At 47.3% G+C, this 8,800-nt stretch overlaps 1 long non-coding RNA gene across 1 annotated transcript; it reads left to right on the top strand.

The window, feature by feature from the left end:
* Nucleotides 1–6,251: 6,251 nt before the first annotated feature.
* LOC125390498 (uncharacterized) lies at nt 6,252–8,445 on the top strand. The gene is made up of 3 exons (XR_007228761.3): nt 6,252–6,636; nt 6,813–6,972; nt 7,794–8,445. It is a non-coding gene; the product is annotated as an uncharacterized LOC125390498 (long non-coding RNA).
* The last annotated feature ends 355 nt before the right edge of the window (nt 8,446–8,800 follow it).

The following is an 8,800-nucleotide window of genomic DNA, read 5'->3' as shown; positions in this document are numbered from 1 at the left end:
TGACCAAGGTGTTCTACAGAGGCCACTTCACGTTCACACTCTAAGAGGGACTTAGTTTCTCAGACATGAACTTTTAGGGAACACATTCAAACCAAAGCTGGAGGGGGGGGGTGTTGCATCTTCTAGGTGGTAACAAACAGGGTCCCTACCATGAATAAACAATATTAGAATCTGGCTCATTCTGTCACAGCCTTGGGTTTCAGTTTGACCTCTAAGAACTTAGAGAAGTGAAACATGAGAATTACCTGAACCTGAAGAAACGAAGCAAGTATACGTGCCAGTAGGCAATGCCCATTATAAGATAACCCTTAAAATGTTGAAAGAAAGGAGGGAGGGAGGGGGGAGACAAGGAGGGAGGGAGAGGAAAGAAAGTAAGCAAGGGAGCTGGCAGGCTCATTTTGTTCCCTGTAATTGTCTTTTCAGGCCATCAGGAGGCGCTGTTCCAACACCCTCATAGACACAGACTCCTGCCTCTACCATCGCTGACCTAAGGGACCCACAGCCGGCAGAGTAAAGAAAGCTGCATACCCAGTGTCTTCAAGACTATTGCCATGAGGAGACACAGAATACTTCCACTCTCATTCTGTGCTACCTAAAGCAGGTTACGGGGTAATGCACAAATTAAAAAGCAAATGCTCTATCTACCAATTTACAGGGGAGTTAACCAAGATTTTCGACGTGTTGCTTAAGGTGAAGGGACAGCCAGCTCAGGAATAAACGATCCAGAATCTACCAGGCCCCTGACACAGAGTGAGTGTGTACACTAAAAGAAAAGGAAGCAAACACGTGAAAGAATACGTACGTCTCAGAGTTTTCCATACCAGTACAAAGTGTTACTTTTCTATTGCTGGGATAAAATGCCACAACCAAGAACACATATGGAAGGAAGTGTTCATTGGGTTTATGATTTCCAAGAGAGATTCCATAACAATTGGGGGGACACATGGCAGCAGGCAGCTGGAAAAGCTGGAAAAGGAAGCCGAGAGATCACTTTTAACTACAGAGTAAAACAGAAGTGGGGTGAGGCTATAAATACTCAAAGCTCACTGCCAGTGACATACTTCATCCAGCAAGGCCACTTCCCAAACAGCATCACCAGCCAGGGACCAAACATCCAAATACCTGAGTGTCTGGGGGACATTGCTCATCCAAACTACCAAGCCTGCTATCTGCCATAGAAACTTGCCAGATTCACTTGGTTGGGTTTTGAAAGACATTACTGGTGACACGCAGCCTACTGTAGAGTATGACATTCAGTATTATGATGAATGTCCTTTCTTGGAGGCCTGTGGAGACACATCTAACATTCATAAAGGCTTTGGGAGGCTCAGACAACCATCTTACTGATTATTGAAGAGGGAGAAAGGGTAGATAGAATAATCCTATGGTGGAGCAAGGGACAAATTCCCCCATTAAACCCAACAGTGTTTAGGGCTCACAGTACTTTTTAGGGGGCTAATGACATTATTTTGTATTTCCTTAAAATCAGGAGGAAAACTTTGTTGGAGAAAAAAATTAAATATGCTATTAATATATTCATCTTTGGCCTACATACATGTGTGAATATGTGTGTGCTTTTGTTTTATTGCTGTTCTTTGTGTGGTGGGAGGAAGGGGGTATGGAGGCAGGAGTAGCTAAGGCCCTAAAGTCTCACAGCATCCTTCCCCTCGGAAAGGCAAAGGAAAGATGGCTGACTTTTCCTTACTCATCAGAAACACAGCGCTTCCAAGGCCAGAACAGAGAAAACTCTGACTTCCGGGGACAGATGGCACTCCCTCAGGCCCCCACCCCAGGATGCCCTGGGCAAGAGCATTGGTAAAGATAGCCAAGTTTTACGTAAGAATTTGGGGTGGAGAGGTAGAGGAAGCTTCTGGGTGCTCGAGGGGCTTCCTAAGTATCTCAGGAACCTCCAGGGTTCTGATCTAGTCTCCCAAATGTTGGGAAGCTCCTAGGTTCTGTGGGGAGGGTAGTGGGGTGGCCGGTTTCTAGGTGCTAGGAAAACCTATAGGATGTCAGGAAAGGCTCCCAGGTGCTGGGGAAATGTGTATGGTGCAAGGGAAGACTCCTGGATGCTGGAGAAACCTTGAGGATGCTAGGGAAGGCTCCTGGATGCTGGAGAAACCTTGAAGATTCCAGGGGAGGCTCCTGGATGCTGGAGAAAACTTGAGGATGCCAGGGAACGCTCCTGGATGCTGGAGAAACCTTGAAGACGCAGGGGAAGGCTGCTGGATGCTGGAGAAACCTTGAGGATTCCAAGGAAGGCTCCTGGATGCTGGAGAAACCTTGACGATGCTGGGGAAGGCTCCTGGATGCTGGAGAAACCTTGAGGATGCTAGGGGAGGCTCCTGGATGCTGGGAAAACCTTGAGAATGCTAGGGAAGGCTGCTGGATGCTGACAGAGCTTTCTGGGCACTGGGTGGGGACATTATCAGGACAGTTTTAAGCACTAGCAAAGTCAGGAAGAGATTTCCATCAGGATTATTTTCTTTCAAGCAACTGTCCTGTGGAGCCTGGAATAATTCTCCTTTGAGGTTTCCATTCCCTCAGGAAGCTGAAGTGAGTCAGTCCACAATTCCACACTGGACATTAGCAGACACCATGCTTCTGGGTCAGCCCTCCCCGTGCTACTTCTGCCCCAGCCTTGCCTTGCCTTGTCATTCTAAACACTTCTGAGAACATTCTCCCCGCTGACCTCCCTTCCACCTTCCCCCTACAGTGTGGACCTGTTCCGTACATAAGCACACAGAACGCTTATGATGCTCTACAAAACGAAAATACACAGCTTTCAAGAATGTCGTGTATTTAAAACGATACACAAACCCATACCATAATAACTTAGATTGCTTTGAGCTGTTACCAACTTAGATATATTAAGTTAGCTCAAATATACTTATTCTCCCATTTCTTTTTCCTTTTAATGCAACAAATAGAAAATAGGGTTTGCAGGGGGATTGGTGAATAGTTTTTTTGCTTCTGTTTTTTGTATGTTTGTTTTCTTTTTTGAGACAGGGTCTCACTACATAGACTTGGCTGGCCTGGAACTCACAGAGATCCACTTGTCCCTGCCTACTGAGTGCTGGCATTAAAGACATGTGCCATCATACCCAGTTTTAAAAAATAAATGACATACATGATTCACACTTAAGGCTCATTGTATGTGTATGTGTGTGTGTATGTGTGTGTGTGTGTGTGTTTGTGTAAGATGTGTGTGGTGGTTTGAATGAGAATGACCCCCGTAGGCACATATATGTGAATACTGGATCATCAGTTGGTGGAACCATTTGGGAAGGATTAGGGGGTGTGTCCTTGTTGGAGGAGGTATCACTGGGGGGCAGACTTAGTTTTCAAAAACCTTCACCATTCTCAGCTATATTCTATCTCTCTCCATCTCTTCCTCCCCACATCACATCCCAACCCACCCTGCCCCCTGCTAATGGATCAAGATGTAAGCTCTCAGCTACTGCCCCAGCACCATGTCTACCTACCTGCCACTATGCTCCCCATCATGACAGTCATAGACTCAAACCCGCTGAAAGTGTAAGCCTCCAATAAACTCTACTAGGAGTTTCCTTGATCATGGTGTCCTAGCACAGCAATAAAAAAGGAACTGAGATAAAGTGTGTGTGCATGCCTATGTACAGAGGCCAGAGGTTAACAGCAAACATCTTCATCCATTGCTCCACACGATGTCTTTTGAGGCAGGGTCTCTCACTGAAGCTGGAGCTCACTGAGTTGGGTGGTCTTGAGCCCAGCAAGTCCAGGGATCCTCCTGCCTCTACCTCCCCAGTGCTGGGACTGCAGGCCTGAGTCACTCCACCTGTCTTCCCATGGGAGTGTTGGGGACTTGAACTCATGTTCCACACTTATGCAGCAAGCCCTTTACCGACTGAGCTATCTCTCTGGCCCTCAAATTATGTTTCCATCAGCCATTGCTCCTCAAGACTTTGTGCAAGCCAGGCATGGTGGTATACATAGGTGGCACACACCTTTAATCCTAGTATTGAGAGGCAGAGGCTAGTGAAGCTCTCAGGTCAGCTTGGTCTACAGCATGAGTTCCAGGCCAGCCAGCTCCACAGAGTGAAACCCTGTCTCAAAAAACAAATTGACAAACAAACAAACCAAAGACTTCATGCAGGATTGGCGCCTTTAAGAATCATGTCATGTTACGCTTCTGTTCAAGGCCCTCCAATGGCTTGGCATTTTACTCATAGGCAAATAAAATATCTTATTGTGGGGTCCGTCGGGCCTCCAATGACTTAGATGATCCTAGGTGCCTCCCTAACCCATCCCGTATCACCAGTGCGGTTGCCTCTCTTTGCAGAGCAGACCGACCTTGCTAGTGGGGAAATGCCACATCATCAGGCCTTTGAGTGGTTCCTTAATGCTAAGACTTCCTTTCTTTAGATACCAGGGCATCATCCCCTCACTTCCTCAGGTCTCTGCTCGTTTGATACCTCCTTATTTAAAGCAGGGAGTGCACACACTGATACATACACACGTGTACACACACACACACACACACACACACACACACACACTTCCCCATTATTCCACTTTAGTTTCTTCACAACACTTACCATAAGCTGTTCCTTCATTTTTCTGTAATATTCGCTAGGGCAAACATTTTGTCTGCACTGTTTACCACTAGAGAGCCAATTCATAGAACAATGCCTGGCACTGAGCAGGCACATTCTGGACACTCAATGACTGTGACGTGCCGATGGGAGAGCCGTAAACGCTTGCAGATGCAAAGGCAAGAAGCCTCCTGGTCTGCTGCTAACCTAGGTAGGACCCCCTTGACTGCTGTCCAAGACATCCACTCTGCAATCCAAAGTAACAGTCTCACAGAATGGAGTGCTGTTGCCTAACTTTGCTCTCCATGGAAACTAACAGAGGTGGCTGTGCCAAGGCCGGACTATGGGGTGCTTGGTGCCACCAAAAAGCCATCAACCCTATACAATTTATAAAAGTCATTTAACTACCTTTTCTTTGTATTCTCTTTATAACAGCTGAAGCAGTGTTTGATATTTCAAAATTCTTAGGCAAAACCCAAAGACACCTAAGGCATTACAAACAGCATAAAAGCAATTTCCATGGAGCCAGGCTATGGTCCTCCAAGAACTAGAGTCAAGTCAGAGATGGATTAAATTTTTATGAGTGAGGCCAGGGTTCCTCTGGCTGCGGCTTCTGTCTGTCTCCAGGTCGCACGGACTCACTGTTAGCTCATTTCCCATGCACAGGTGCCCTGGAACATTCTCCTCCGTTCACGGAGAATCTGGGACACCAGCTTTCTTGTTGCAGTCCCTCGTTTTCCAGAGCCCTTTAGCTCATGGCTTCTAATCAAACACTAAGAACAGTGAACTGCTTTCCTCCCGGCTAATCCGGCTCCTCCATCCCAGCTGCCTTCTAAGCTATCTGTGCTAAGCCCCTGTCCCCACGGAACTCTGTACAATCCCCTGTAAGGGTTACTAACTTGATCTAATTAACAGGGAGCATGAGGAATGAGACTAAAGCCACCAGTGGAAAAGGAGCCTCCTGGGATTGGATTTATCTTCTGAGAGCTGCCTCCAGGCCACTCTTAGGGCTGTCTCCCTACCCCACCCAGACTCAAAGTTTTATCCTCTATCAGCCCCACTACTTTCTGATGCTAATGCAAACCTAAGCGCCACCATGTCCTTCTGAATTTACCTGTCCAGAACCAGGGGCTTAAGTATGCCTAAAGATAGGGTAACCGGTCCTCAAAGGCACTTCCTCTCACTCCCCACACCTGCCTGCCCCAGTCCTCACCCACTCTCTCCCTCCCCTTTGATCAAGCGCGGGCTTCAGAGTTCAAATTTGACTCAACCTCTTGCCCGGATTTCTGAAGCTCTTCACTCTCAGATATAAAACAGAGTTGAGCATGGCAGGCAGCTGTCTACGAGGGCTCCTGAACGGAGAGCTGAAAACGCAGGCTTGGTACCCAGCAGTGGGCTGAGATGCTACCGTTTCTCCCACCTCGGTCACCCAGGGCTTTATTCTCTACATCTGTGACACCACTCCTACCCATTCTGCAGGAGTCCTGAGGTCCTCTGGGGTTAACACTCCTGCACCCACAGAGGCCAAGTGCCCCTGCCTGTGGCGGAATATTTGTATGTTGTGTGAAGATGTACTTCCTGTGACTGGTATAATAAAAAGCTGAAAGGCCAGTACCTAGGCAGGAAGATGTTAGGTGGGACTTCCAGAGACAGAGAGGACTCTGGGAAGAAGAAAGGCAGGGACGCCAGGAGACACGGAGAGGAAACAGGAGGTGCAAGATGGAAGAGAGGTAAAAAGTCACGTGTTACAACATAGATGAATATAAATTGGTTAATTTAAGTTAGAGCTAGTTAAGAACAAGCCTAAGATATAGGCTGAGCTTTCATAATAAAAAAGAGGTCTCCGTCATTATTTGGGAGCTGGCTGGAAGGACACACGAGGGAGGCAGATGACACCCGCTTGGTCCTGTCTTCCCGGCTATAAGGGTGTTACCCTGGAGATCTCGGGGATGGACCCAGCAAAGCAGACCTCAGAGAAGTGGACACAGTGAGAGCCGAGCAAGCCCTGAGCCCCTGGAGAGCCAAGGCCGAGAATAAACCACCAGCTCCCTGGGAGCTCCTGGTGTGTGAATGAATGCCTTTCCTTTTCTATCGTCATGGTTTTTGTTGTTGTTATTGCTAGTGTTGCATTTTGCTTTGTTCTGTTTCTTTGCTTGCTTGGTTTTTTGTTTTTTTCTTTATCGCCTGTGACTGAGTCCAAAGCGAAACACTGCTTCTCCCCACCCGCCTCTTTGGCAGATTGTGCATGATGTTCATGAGTCTCTGGCTCCCCTGAGTGGCAAAGAAAATAAATTCACGTCTCCAGGATTCCAGCTCTCTGCACAAGGATGATCATTTCCACTATTTATTTACTCCCCTGCTCTCCAGTCTCCGGAGGAACCAAGTCTATCCTCAGCCCGTAAGTGCTTTGACAGAAATCTGTTCTCAGTTGTGGTTGGGGGTCCTTCCAAACTGGTCACAGCTTCTCCCTGTTCTTGCTTTGGGGTGGTCACTGGGTGTGGGTCAGAGGTATGGCAAGTGGCTTGAAGCTGGGGACAGTGGGTCACCCTTCTCCAGAGGCAGTTGAAAAGAAAAAAAAAAGCACCATGTTGGCATGACAACAAGGTTGGGCCAGCCAACCAGACACCAGCCCAGACTCCAACAGGGGAACAGACTCCTTCTAGATTACTCTGAGGAGGAACTGACTAATTAGAAAAAAAAGAGAAAGGAAGGAAGGAAGGAAGGAAGGAAGGAGGGAGGGAGGGAAGGAGGGAGGGAGGGAGAGAGGGAAGGAAGGAAGAATTTTAAGCTTCTTCATGGTATAATCTTTCAGGGCTGTTTGAAATAAAGGCTTGTCCATATTCCTTGTGTCTTGTTGGCTTTACGTTATTGTGGTTATTCCGTGGGGATTTCCTGCCCATGCAAAGAGACCCTCGGGACCCCTACACACCCTTAAACACTCAGGGATAATCTCCTGCCTGGAGGCCTTAGAGCGCTGGGGTAAGGATTTTTTTAAAGGAGCCCAAGTAAATGGCAGTGGCGTGTACCTAGGACAAAGTGGACCTGGCTGGATGAGGGAGGAAGCGCCCTTTAGAGCTGAAAATGATGGAAGTGAGTCAGACTCCATCAGAGCTAGCTGACCTCTCTAGTCCCTGGGCCACCAGCTTCCCTGGTATCTACTCATAAGTTCGCTCGTTATCTGATGATGCTACCTTTTTTTTTTTTTTTTTTTTGCTGCAGGGGATCAAGCCTACAGCCTCCTGACGTGCCGCTAAGTCCTCTACCACCATGTCACCCCCCAGCTCTACACTGCATCTCTCTATCTCTTACTCCAGCAGGCAGCCTACTTTAAGTGTTGACAATGATGACCTTTGGATGGCTGCTAACACTTTTTCAGAGTGCCTGTTCGTGGGAGGAATTCCACAGGCATTAGCTCTGTGAATGCATGAATGCATCAACTCAGGAAACTTCCAGGGCTGGCTGATCAGAGAGGGTGGCTGGCTCATTCATGCATGATACTACAACATTCTTTTGGAAAATTTATGATGTCAGTGTAGCTGTTCATCCACAGGGCACATGCATAATGAATGTGTTTTATTTTGTTTTGTTTTTATTCCCAGAGACAAGGTTTGTCTGTGTAGCTCTGACTGTCCTGGAAATCACTCTATAGACCAGGCTGGCCTTGAACTCACTGAGATCCTCCTGCTTCTGCCTGCCAAGTACTGGGATTAAAGGTGTGCCACCACTGCCCAGCTACATAATGCCTTTTAAGATAATACTGAAAATAGGGCCATAAGAGCAATGTCATTAAAACAAAGGCAGAGGGTAAAGATAACTCTTTACCTGCTAAAACCTGAGTTATGCAGAATTTGCTTGGTAATCTTGTGCAACAGAAGGTGTTTAGAATTATGTGCAACACAGTAAAACAGACACGTCCTTTTAAAAGGTTTATTTTATTCTATGTGTATGTGTGTGTGCCTGAGTGCCCAGTGTGGACAGTACCATTACCGGCCAGGTGATTGTGGCTGAGTGAGTCACGGGGAGCAAGCCAGTAGCAGCATTCCTCTGTGACCTCTGCTTCAGTTCCTGCATCCAGCTCCCCACCTTGAGTTCCTGCCTCGACTTCCCTTTTAAAGGGACTATAGTACTAAGATGAAACAAACCCTCTCTTCCCCAGGTTGCGTTTGGTCACGGTGTTCACCATATCAATAGAAAGCCAACTAGGCCAGCCCTTCATCATAGAATTC

This window comes from Myodes glareolus, chromosome 2 (assembly GCF_982192425.1).
Source record: "Myodes glareolus chromosome 2, mMyoGla1.1, whole genome shotgun sequence".
NCBI lineage: Eukaryota > Metazoa > Chordata > Mammalia > Rodentia > Cricetidae > Myodes > Myodes glareolus.
Note: the sequence above shows the minus strand (reverse complement) of the source record. Positions and strands in the feature narration are given on the sequence as shown.